This window comes from Lissotriton helveticus, chromosome 3_1 (assembly GCF_964261635.1).
Source record: "Lissotriton helveticus chromosome 3_1, aLisHel1.1, whole genome shotgun sequence".
Lineage (NCBI taxonomy): Eukaryota > Metazoa > Chordata > Amphibia > Caudata > Salamandridae > Lissotriton > Lissotriton helveticus.
The window spans coordinates 141,481,881-141,494,702 of record NC_136061.1 but is presented as its reverse complement, the minus strand read 5'-3'; the positions used below and the strand labels follow the sequence as shown (position 1 = coordinate 141,494,702).

Genomic DNA, 12,822 nt, shown 5'->3' with positions numbered 1-12,822 from the left:
AACATTATGCAAAGTGAAGGGAAGGGAATGAGTTGATGGGAAGGGGACATAGTGGTAATCTGCAATTGACATAAACTAACATCTAGCCTGAAATATAATGCGTATCATTAGCCAATGTGTAACTGCTGGGTTCTACTGGAATCAGAATACCTTGTTATACAGTGATGGTCTCCTCTCTTTTCAGAAGGACATTGCACTTGCCCCTCTGGAACGCCCTGAAAAACGTCAGAACGTGCTGGGAAATAAGAAACTAAAAGGGATCACCAATGGACTGAATTGCCACCCAAGAAAAAACAGACATAACTTCTACAACTACAGCTCAGATCGAGAAAATGATCGAAACGTGTGTCAACAGTTTGGCAAGAAAAGATTTCAAAAAAGTCAAAGACAGGTAAGACGTTTTTTCATAGGTTTTCCATGAAGAACATGACATTTAAGTTATAAAAACAGATATCGCTTGCAATAGCAGATGTACTTCTATATTAGGACTACATTAATCATAGCAATTCTTGGCATGGCATTTCTAAGTGCATTGAAGCAAAGTCCTGATTCTTGATGCAACTCTAGTGTAATGGAAATGGCTGGCTGTCTGACAAAACCTCAAGAATTGATAATTTCTGGCTTCTAGAATGATGCTTTTTGGCACTAGAAATGAATCTCGGAGCACATATGATTATTAATTGTGACAATATCTAGCAGATATTTTCGAAATCGAACAGTTATCCATAATGTTGAACATCCTGATTGTAAACTTCTTGTATTGTTTTGTACTTTTATTTGAGCCACATTTGCAATCGTTTTCATTTCAAATGTACTGCTGGAGGACAGGGCGGGCTGGCTTTATGGTGGTGGATCCAGTGCAGCTGCAAATGGTACTGACTTTGAGAGTGTTTAAAAATACCTTTTGAGTTTAAAAGTACGTGCTGCAGAGTTCATTGTGTGTCCAGCAGTTTTCAGGCAACAATAAAAAAAATCAACATACTTTGGTGATTAATGTGCTTGTTGCAGGGCGATTGGAGTTTTGCCTAGTGGCAGTTTTGACATCATACAGTAGCGCAGCAAAGAATGTGTACCATGCTAACCACAGTACCGAGTGAGAGTGAACTATGATTAGCGCTATAGAAAAATGAAATGTGTCTCAGAGAGAGGCTATGGAGAGATGAAGGGCACTGTTGGAGGTTTGTAGGGATGGAATCAATGGAGATTGAGGTAATTTGAGGGGCGCTCAAGTCAGCCCTACTGGAGATATTCGCAACAGCTTAAAACATCTTATTCACAAACTAATATTTAGTGATGGTGCTAGCCAAGGCCTTATGATGTTACTAGAATTATATCTATGATATACTTATTTAAAAGGGGACATTCAGCCACCTCTCTTCATGCATTGGTCTGTCATTCACATTTTGCTTCTGCCCACTACAGTACACAGCATTGGACAATGGGTATGCCTACTTCATCCACTCATTAACTTCACTTTAAGTGACTGTATATTGCTCTTTCACAATGAACACATGCACACACAAGGTAGGTCCCTGCAGTGCCAGAGTTCATGTTCTTTACTTTATAAATGCTTTAGTCTTGCCTACATTCTACATTTATCAGTTCACGCCTTCTGCCAAGGCTGTAGTAAGTTCCTTTTGAGGTGTCTTTTGTTTATCTGACTAGTGGTATTTCACAGTCTAACCGATTGCAACCATTTGACACTGTTCCGTATTGTTATACTGTTAATATGCATGCAGTACAGAAGCAACTTCAATCATATACATGCATGTGAATTCTTAAATAGACAGTTAGTTCTTCAGAGCACGTTTACTCTTGACGGAATTTCACCTATGGTATTTTAATAAACTTTGCCCACATAAAAAATCAGCCTTTATTGTGTTTAATTTGCAGCACTTGTAACAGTTGTTTTTGTTTATTAACTTCTTTGTTTCTTTTCTTTCTTCGCTCTTTCTTTCTTGCTTTCTATCTTACTTTATCTTCCTTCCTTACTTCTTTTCTGTTTTTTTCTTCTTTCCATCTTTCCATTGTTCTTTCTTTATTTCCATCTTCCCATCGTTCTATCCTGCTTTCCTTGTTTCTTTCCTGCTGTCCTCCTTTCTTTCCATCTTCCTTTTAATCTTTTTTTCTGCTTCTTTCTTCCTTTCCTTGTTTCTTTCATTGATTCTTTATTACTTCCTTTCTTTTTATTTCTTTAATTTCTGTCTTCCTTCCTTCTATCTTTCTATCCTTTCTTTCATTTTTTGCTTTCTTTCTTCTTTCTGTCATTGTTTCTTGTTTTCTTTCTTTTTGCACTGTCTTTCTCTCTTGCCTTTTTTCATTTCCTTCTTCCTTTCTTTCTTTCTTGCTTTCTTTCTTATTTTCTTGCATTCTTTCTTGCCATATTTTCTTTCTATCCGTCTTTATTTGTTTCTTTATTGTCTTCTTTCTTTCTTTCCTTCTTTCCTTATTTCTTTCTTTCTTTCTTTATTTGTTTCTTTCTTTGTTTCTTTCTTTCTTTCTTTCTTTCTTTTCTTTCTTTTTGTCTTTCTTTCTTTCTTTCTTTCTTGCTTCCTTCCTTTCTTTCTCAAATACAATAGGCTCGCAGCCAATGGCAATACAATTGGTGTTTTTAGGTCTGTGTTTGCCAAGGCCTTTTCATTTTACTAAAATTATGTGTATGACATATTTATTTTAGGGGGTTTTACCCACACTACATCCATTTGTCTGTGGTTGTGTCATTAACATTTTCCTCCAGCCCACGCAAGCATCAAGGGCAATGTGTGAGGCATTGGCTGATTTCACTATGATTTATGGTATGCTGCTCTTACTGCATGCAGACCTTTCACAAAAGCACATCCACACACAAAGTAGTTCGCTTAAGTACTAGCGAGTGCTATCGTGCTGTGTACTTTTTTTGAGACCCAAAAACATTTTTGCCTTTAGTCAATACGGTTTTGCTAATGCTTGATATGAATGCTGTCAAGGTCAATTTGTTCTAGTTTCTGATGTGGTGTGATGTGTGCAAGATTTCATAGTTACCTAATAAAAATATGTGTACATACTTATGATTAAAGATATGAAATGTTTACTGGTGCTAGAAGATTTCTTACCAACCATAAAATGGGATTTATAAACTTCTAGTGCTTGGTTACTAAACATTTTTGGCAGGCGTTATTACATGTCTTCAATGGTAAACAGCACAATAAGTGGCGAAAACACCTTTTATTGCTTGATCATTAAAGTGGGCCTATCATTATTCATGTTTTGTAGACAGACTGCAGTTGAGGTACAACAATACGGAAACACAAGAAACAACAAAGCATTACTTAACACAAAACTCACGAAAAACACAAAATACTAGCATATTACAACAATACAACACTTCACCACAACATAAAGCAACAAATTAACATAACATAACAATAAAATAACAAACCACATCAAACATACCAACACAGCAACCACAGCAGTTGTGTTGTTGTTGTGTTTCTTTTAATTGATTCATTCTTGAGACAGAGTTGTATGTCATGTTATTGTGCGGCCGTGGTGTGTTGTTTCCTTCACTAATTATTTTGCTCTTCTGTATACTGTTGTACTACATTGTATTTTTGTGTTGTACTGTAATTGTATTGTTGTGTTATTAGGGCACATTGTGTATTATTCCGTTCTTTTATTTTGTTAATGTGTATTGTCCTTTTTGTTTGTTTTGTTAGCAACAGTTCAGTTACAAATGTAGGCATGAAGCCATTTTTCCCTTGTCACACTAGTTGATGACAAAATAAGAGTTGCAGTCTACAGGTGACATTTAACTTTCCGTGCCATGGGTGTAATTTCTACTCCATATACTATGACCATACAGAAGAGTTAAATGTGCTGATCAGAGATTAGGCAATAGTTACATGTTTTAGGGGTAAGAGCACAGACACCGTGCATTAGACAGCCATGCTCCAGTGTGCAGGGCTTGAAAACCAGCAATATAATTCAACAAAAAAATACTGTGCCCATGCCAAAAAGGGCATTTTTTCACACTCTCCATGAAATAAGCCAGTAAGCACAGCTCAAACTTGCGTTGTGCTGCACAAACCTCCTCAGATAATAAGTAAATTTACACTAAAGAGTCTGGTTCATATTAGTCTGTTACCTTGTTATAGTAATGGCCTTTAACTTTATATTTTCCAAGTACAGAACACCTGCTCTGAATCTGCCAAAGCTTGTGTAGAAATACCATATGACTAGGGAATCTTAAAACAGGCCATGAAATATCAAAATTAATTGACATACAGAAAATATACTGAAAGACATAAGCTAAAATTCCTTAAGGCAACAAGGTGAAGAATATTATATGAATTAGCAAATAAGGAAGACTTAAGGTGCCTTCATGTAGCGGTTAGATTTTCCATGGTTTCTGGGAAGGTAACATATGGTAGATTAACTTTGCTGATTGTTACACTAAAGCAAAAAAGTGCAAAGTTGAACTATGTGCAACTGACCGGAAAGGACCACCTCCTGACATAGAATGTCTTCTAATGATATGACAAATAAAATTAGGCAGAACTTTATTTTGGGAGGAGATGTGGCCTGACAGCTATAGCTGCTGACTTTGACAGGTTTAAATCCCTACATCAGCGATTGATTCCAATTCATGTTATTCTGGACAAGTCACTTGATCTCCCTGTTTTTTTAAAACAATGTATTGTATTTGTGTGATCCCCACTTGATGTTCATTATCTTGGAAATCTGTAGCATGTTTCCCATTCCTCTTCGTAATGTGCAGTGGCCTGTTGCTTCCTAGCTAGGTTTGTGCTATGTAAATACCAATATATGCATAGAATACATACATGCAGACACTACGAAGCTCAGCAGGAAGCTGTCTCACAGCCCTGTTTAGTCTACCAGCCGTGTGGTTATAGCTTTCTCTTTGACAGTAATTAGACAAAAGATTTACAGTTTTTAATTGATGACAAATTACTGAAAATCCTCACCTCCCTATGAGGAATGTTCCTTGGAGATTTTTCTTGCATTCATTTGCAAACTTCATCTACAAAGGCTTAACACATCACATGCCATCTATCATCTACGCAGTGCATTATGCTCTGAATAATATTTCATTGAATTAGAATTATGTTGGGACCACAGGTTTATTAATGCCTGTGAAGTGCTGTTCTGCATTTCATTATACAGCTTTTCTTTCAGAATGTCTTTTGAAGATGTCAAAATGCAATTGTCGACAGAATTTGTAACCATCTAAGACCAGGACACTTTGTTAAACTAAATGTTTTTTGGGCTCTTTCATATTAAATGAAAGTCAGAATAGAACATAAAAAGTGCATCAGGGGAGCAGCATTCTGATTTCTCTAGGCATAGATCAGAGGAAAACATACACCATTATAAACGAATGATATTACACACTTTGGTGAATATCTTTTGGTATTTTTTATTTGCAATATTTATATGCCACTTTATGTGCCATAGACCTAGCCACATGGGCTGTGCAGAAATACAGGACATGACCACCCAAGTAAACACAATGGTCTTGGACTGCTTCAACACACTAAGGATGCTGAAGAAAATCTTTAAGTGGCTGCCAGAAAACACAGGACTAGACTACAGTAACACCCTGTACGAAGGAGGTACCAACCAGCTCACAAGAAGACTGTAGACCATCCAAAACACAGCAGCCAGACCAGTCCTTGACCTGCCATGCTGAGCCGCATCACCCAACTGACTCCTGATATGCATGCATGCACACTTTAAACTACTCACCCAAACCCACAAAGATCACCACAACACTGGTCCTGCCTACCTAACCATAAATATTCACACCCATCAACTTTCCAGACACATCTGCTCTGCCAGTCTCTCACAAGCACACACCCTACTGCAAACACAGAGCAGGGGACCACACCTTCTCATACCTGACCTTAAGCCTGGAGTGAGCTCCCACAACATATCAGAGCCACCTCCTCTCTTCTTGAATTTTGCAAGAAGATGAAGGCCTGGCTTTTCGATAAGCCCCCAGGGCTGACCTCACACATCTCCTACAGAGCACCTGATTACCCTCATGCATGATTGGTGCACTGTAAGAGCACTGATAACATAACATGAGAGGGGCTAGAATATCATTAACGAGATAACAGTAACAAGGTGAGAGAAACTTGATGGTGAATCAGAGTTTGCACTTACATTTATGTTTTGTGCAAAGGGATTCCACTGAAAGACACAGATCTCAGCGTTAATAGACCAAACAGACCAGGTGGTGTTGCAATAGTACATAACACAAAATAGCGGGGGGAGGGTCTAAGGGAGACCTGCAAGGAAAATATTGCCTATAAAGTACAGATTAAAGACAAACAAATCCTTCGGTCTACCATTAAAAGTTGTAGCCGTTGGTGGGACTAGGTTCTCCCACCAAGAGGAGATACCCATTTGATGAAGCATGCCACCTCTGGTGGGTGAGGGTATTTGTCCTGAAAGGGATTTCTCCCACAGTGAGATCGTGTGAGATTCTAATATGTCACTCCACATGCTTACGTTTGCAATTGTAGACCGAAGAATTTGTTGGTGTTGCAATAGTGCCATGGGCCCCAAAGCAAAAAATAGAGATGGTCCCCTAACTCTTACTAAGGTAGGTGCAGCGTCAAAAAGGTGAGTTCAGAGGGCCTGTTGCTGGCCGAGATTATAAGCCATTGGACCTGCTGTACTATTGATAATCAGACTCATAGACAAAAGGGCTATGTAATTTCTCTTTTGGATACACATCACTTGCTGTGCTTTTTCCAGGCAGCAATACCAGGTACCCTATTCATGATTTGTCTGCTTCCACCATACCCTAAGGCGAATATCAGCACCTCTAAGAAGAGGAAGATAAATAAACATTGACCGTGGAATACTTAGCGTACGGAATCTAAGAAAGTATGTTTCAACCGCTGATGACTAAGTACGGTGTAGAGGCTGAAGAACTGAGTAGATGTGCCTGCCACATATTGATGTGGCAGGCACATCTACTCAGTTCTTTCTACTCCTATTTCAAGTCCCTACTGATTGATGAATGCCAAAGGACATTGAAGGCTGATGAATGCCAAAGGACATTGAAGGCTCGTGGTGCCCTCATAGAATGCTACAAGTTGATAACGATTACAACAGGCGGTCTAAAAATTGTATATTGTTAGGAGAAATCTCTTCATGAATCTAAGATCATGTGATATCAATAGATGTCAAGTGCCATGCAGATATTTTTTATTTTTCATCTCATGCCAATTATGGATCACGTCAACAGTGGCAAACTCACATTCATATGGTGCATACTACTATCTTACAAAATGGGGCACAGAATTGTTTTACAAAATGTGCCCAAAAATATTTCTGTCTTTTGTTTGTGGCATGGTGAACGAAAAGGAGGAAATGTGCATGTACATATTAGTATGGCATGTGGGCAGGCTAAGAATATCCAATTTAACCTATGCATCTACTCTAGGAATCTGTGATAGAACACAGATTCACAGACTCAATCCTAATGAGTCAACTCAGTCTTTAATTCTGGGGTAGGTAAAATGAGTACTGTTGAGTTGACTAATAATAAACACCTGTTATTCAGAACCAAGATGCCCCAAGGAGAGAACATGTGCTTTACTAATGCATGTTAGGTTATGTGCTGTAAGCTGCAGCCAAGACATGGCAGACATTTGCTAAACCCCATAGTTACCTGTCGAAGGAGATATGGATGGTTTCAAAGATCAGCCAATAATCACTCCCACATCCAGAGATTCAGTCCTTCTAAACGTTGGTTAGGAACGCACACATGCACCTTGTCTCAGTGCATATGCAGGATCATTATCAGGATGTACACTTGTGAGTACTGTGCTAGGAACATTTAGAGCAAAGTGTCTTCAATAGAAGCACCTACACTCTGGAATTGTGCCTTCCTTCATGTAGCATCACATTTTGGAAACACTTGAGGTACACTCGAAAAGTATCTGGTTCATCAACCACTCAGTGGCTTCAGGATGTCGGAAGGGGTAAAGAAGGACATTATTGTCCATGCCTTGCCCTTTCTCAGAGACCCACTCGTGCTGCAAAATTGAGTATAGATTTTGATGTAAGCCTGTCCTTTTTATTAATGATTAGTTAACTAATATGGCTATGCCAGAAGGAGGTGCAGGAGTTGGTGGGTCGATATTTTTGTAACTTAGAAATAGATGTTCATACTGTGTAGTGCCCCATGTGACATTTTTGACTTGGACCCTACAAAAAACATCTGACATGGCAGATAGGCTGCTCCTATACAAATGTTCTCAATGGGAGTGTCTTCTAGCATTTGCATAGGGAAATGTCCAATTTCTTTTTAAAAAGAAGTCACTAAAATAATCAGTGCTTAACCCTCTGGAAACTTGACACAAGTCAGGCTTAACTTAGAGACAACGTCCACAGTATTTATGCAGCACACAAACAGTAATAAAGTGAAAACACAACGCAAGAAAAATCCCACACTAATTTAGAATAATAGAGAACATTTTCATAATTTACTTGCCACCAAAATTACACAAAAACAACTAGTAGAACCGGAGATATGTAATTTTAAAGATTAAGTTTAAAGTAATTGTGCGTAGAGGCACAAAGTTCCACTTGTGGTTATCTGGTCGTGGTGGACCGCGTCTAAGTCACAAAGTCAAGCTGACAACAATGGAGCACAGTCTTGATGCAGAACTGAGTTTAGTCTGCTGTTAAAGTGCCAGGTGTCCTGGTGCATTGAGGTGTGAAGTTCTTGCATTGGTCTACATGAGGATGAACCCTCGACGGGGGCTGAGCTGTGTCATGCTAGGTCGAGGTTGATGGAGCCATCACCAGGAGCTTACGATGCACAGTCTACCACTGAGATGAGCCCCGCTGTGTCGAGGTCGATGAAACCGCTGGTGCTGTGAGGACTTGTATCTAGATGTATTGGTACTGACCCCAGATGCTTCAAGCTGGGCCAGTTGTCAGCATCGAGATGCACTGCGCTGAGTTGGTGCTTGCCAAACCACCAATCAGAAGAGATGTATGGTTCAGCATTGAGGTGCATCAAGATGTGTCAGGCTGGGCAGGTTGTCAGCGTCTAGATGTGTCTCACTGGTTTGGTGTTTGCCATCCCGAACTGGAGCTGCTATGCACAGTTCTGTGTCAAGACGCGTCAGGTTGTGTGCAGAGCAGCCTGTTATGTCCCTGTAACTCAGGAAGCCAGCAACTGAGCCCTGGGATACACTCTGGTGATCCTGGGTTCATTATGAGGATTCAGTCTTTCTTTCTCAGGCAGTTGCGCAGCAGAGCAGCCCCTCTTTCAACAGGGCAGCTGAACAGTCCTTATTGCAGTAGAGCAGTTGGGAAGTTCTTATTGCAGCAAGCTAACATAGCAGTCCTTCTTCTGAGTCTACCACAGGTCTGGAAGTGATTTGAATAATTAGGTCTGGGGTTCTAAGGATAACTGCTGCCAGCTTTTAAGTCAGAGTAGCTTCTGAAGTTTACTCCTACACAGGTGTCTGGAACTTCCTGCCTCTCTGCCCCTGGTCCCAGTTTGCCTGGGGGCAAAATAGGCTAGTGTGTAGTACTTTGTGTGTGATCTGAGCCAGAGCCTTTGAAATGCAAGTGTGGTAGGTGACAGCTACGCCCCATGTCAAGTCTGAGATGACCATCCTGCCAATACCCATATCCTCTTTTGTGAGGCTGTGTGGACAGAATACCAAAGGCCAATTTCCAACTACACCTAGTCATGTGGCCCAGAAACAGGCTGCAGACACCAAATTATTACTACAAGAAACTGCCATCTTTCTAAAAGTAAAAGCCACACAAATAATGGATGGAATGTGGAACATTCAACCCCAGTCAAGAGATCTGGGTTAAATCCATTGTTCTTTTACTCACCTCGCCACCCCATTTTAGACCGAGAGATGTGCAAATCAGTCTTGACCCTGCTACTCATTCAAACAGTCCAGCCCGAACTGTCAAGCTGGTCCTTCCAGGACCAGAAACAAGCATCCTGGCCCTTTATAAAAGTGCCTTTTTAAACTTGTGACTTCAAATCCCAATTTACCATTAGAGACGGATTTAAATTACAATTCCTCAGATACCAAACATGTCTTTCCTGCCTGCTCCCAATCAAAGGTGATCACCTATTACATGCAATAAGATACCCAATTTTGTTCTATGATAGAGGTGGGCCTTGTGATAGGAAAAGACGCATTTGAGAGTTAATCACTATCAGGACATGATAAACTAAAATGCACATGTCCAACCTTTTAAATACAATGAATCCTTCCCTATGGGCTGTTTAGGGTCCACACTAAGGGTGGCTTATAGGTACTAGAAAGGAAGGTTTAGGCCTGGCAAAAGGTTTATCTTGCCATGTTGAAATGTCATTTTAAATCTGTATGCATAAGCTGCAATGGCAGTCCCTGAGTATGTTTGAAAGACTACTCAAGCGACTGGCACAATTAGTGCTTCACCTATAGCACTTACTTTACAGCCCGTGGACTTTCAAGTAAATTAAATGTGCCAATTGGGTGTAAGCCAAGTTTATCATGTTTAAAAGAGAGAGCACAAGCACTTTAGCACTAGTAATCAGTGAGAAAGTGCTCAGAGATGTAACGTCAATGAAACCAAATTCAGCTAAATGGGAGAAGTGAAGGCAAATGGTTTGGGGAAGACAACCCTAAGGTTGACAGGTCTAACAGACACATAGCAAAAAACCTATAAATCAAACTTTACGGAAGATGAGGTTTTCACATCTAAATCGACTAGGACCATCATTTTGATAGCGGTCGAGCTGATGCTACCACTGGGCTGGCAGTCGCAAAGTGCTTCTTAACACAGCGACGTGCTACGGCCAAGGAAAAGGGCTGTTACACAAGCCAACATGATAATGAGCACCTCCTACATGCCCATGGACCGTGTGGCAATCAACATGTCACGCATAGCACACGGTGCATGGAGGTGAATGGGGGCACTGCATATTCCCCCAGGGCCACTTTGAAGTGGGCCTTGACAGAAGGTGGCTCTGTTTGGGGCCCCCTATTTCCCTTTCTGACAGCCTGTGCATGGCTGTTATCCCACCATGAACAGACTGACGGAAATGGATATCCAAATCTCAACAGCAGTGCCTGGCTCAGCACTTCTGCAATTCTGGGCCATGATTCCGAACGCCACCCTGTCGGGATCTGAGATGCTGGTGAAAGCGGCTGTCGGGACTCCGACCGCTGTGGCCCGACCACCAGCATTAAAATGCAGTAGTCGGACCAGAAGGATGTCAGCAGTCGTACCGCCACTGACAGACTGTCCGACTACCATAAAAATGAGGCCCTGTGTTCCAAATTTAGCTGAGCCATTCACTTTTTGCTATCTACACTTACTGTGACAGATATATGGGGTTTCTTGAAATTAAATTTCAGAATCACCCTAAATCAGCAATTCTCCTACTCCATCTGACTTCCAAATGTCATTGATAGGTGGGAAAATCCTTACAGGTGGGGAAATCTGAGCTGTCTCCACCAATGAAAAAGCAGCACAGCAATATATCATAGGGACACCAAAAAGTCTGTCCTTTTTAGGAGAGGATTTTTTATATGAATTGTTCCTGTACAGGGCCATGATGTGTGGCATGGTGTCCTGGTCAGCAAAAAGCAGAAGTATTACATACTCACATGTAGTAAAGTTTCTAAGGTGGTTATTTGTGAGAAAGAAAATATAGCCAAGCACACCATTTCTGCAGGAACACTTTTAGCAAAAATGCTCCGTCATTAGCATGGTTATTCTGTTGATTTAGCAAGGCATCTACCACGTTATCAGTTTGGAGAATTATCTGCCAATCTCTAAATGACCATATAAGACCCTATTAATGCACTATTCTGAACAAGGCTTCCCTGTCTTATCTATGGTGAGGTTCATTGATATACAAAAAGCACACTGAATCACAAAGTGAAAATCTGTGAAGAATTACTGGGAGGATAGGACCCAGAATTACTGATTGCCTTCAAGGTCCCACTTTAATCCGCTGCAAAGTCCAGCCATCAGGCGGTCCAGTACACCTACTATATTTAACTAGTTGGGCTGAAGATACCTTGAGGATTACCTGGCTACTCGTTATTACACCAACAAATTTCATTTATTTATATTTTGTGGTTTTTTTATGTATTGCCTCAATACTGCAGCTTATGACCCATTTTAAACATTCTTAATGAACTTGTAAGAATAATATGGCACAATATGGGTTAAACTCTTGGGGCCTGAATCACAAAGGGTCTCTGCACCCATGGTGGAGTCCCCAGAGTTGTGTGGGAGTCTCTGCACTCAGGGCGAAATCTCTACGATGAGAACTCTTATTGTGAAGATTCCGCCCCGAGTGTGTGGACTCCCCCACTACTGCGGGGCTTCCGCGACGAGTGCGGAGGCCTTTTGTGAATCAGGTCCTTAATTGATGTAGAAGTCACAGCAGATGTTTACAGCTTGCCTTTAGTTCAGTTAATCATCTTGCTGAGTAGTGACATTTTATTACAGTCTCTTCTCACATTGGTGACAAAACTTTTTGTGAGTGAGGTAAATAGAATGCCCTTTGCAGTGAAAGATATTTGTGTGTGTAAAGAGATAGTCCAGTAGCAATATATGAGACATTTGAAAACATTATGCGGGAAGAATTTAGGGCAAGGCTTACTGCACATGTCATTTGTTACAATGGTAACAACTATAAATGCCAGCTTGTAAACACTAGGAGTGGATGAAGCTGGAAATTATTTAGGGGTGGACAGGAGAACTGCTGTAAAGTGGCAGTTTTCCCCCCACACCACATTACTAGATTCCTCCTACATGCAGACCGGG

General features: G+C 40.6%; 1 protein-coding gene across 2 annotated transcripts in view; it reads left to right on the top strand.

Moving 5' to 3' along the window:
• Nucleotides 1–207: 207 nt before the first annotated feature.
• Nucleotides 208–12,822, top strand: part of AUTS2 (activator of transcription and developmental regulator AUTS2) — a 2,056,888-nt gene continuing 2,044,273 nt past the window's right edge. The window contains exon 1 of one of the 2 annotated variants that reach the window (XM_078679408.1): nt 208–391. The gene's annotated coding sequence lies outside the window, so the exon portion shown is untranslated. The remainder of the gene's footprint in view (nt 392–12,822) is intronic. The other variant, XM_078679407.1, reaches the window with a different exon arrangement.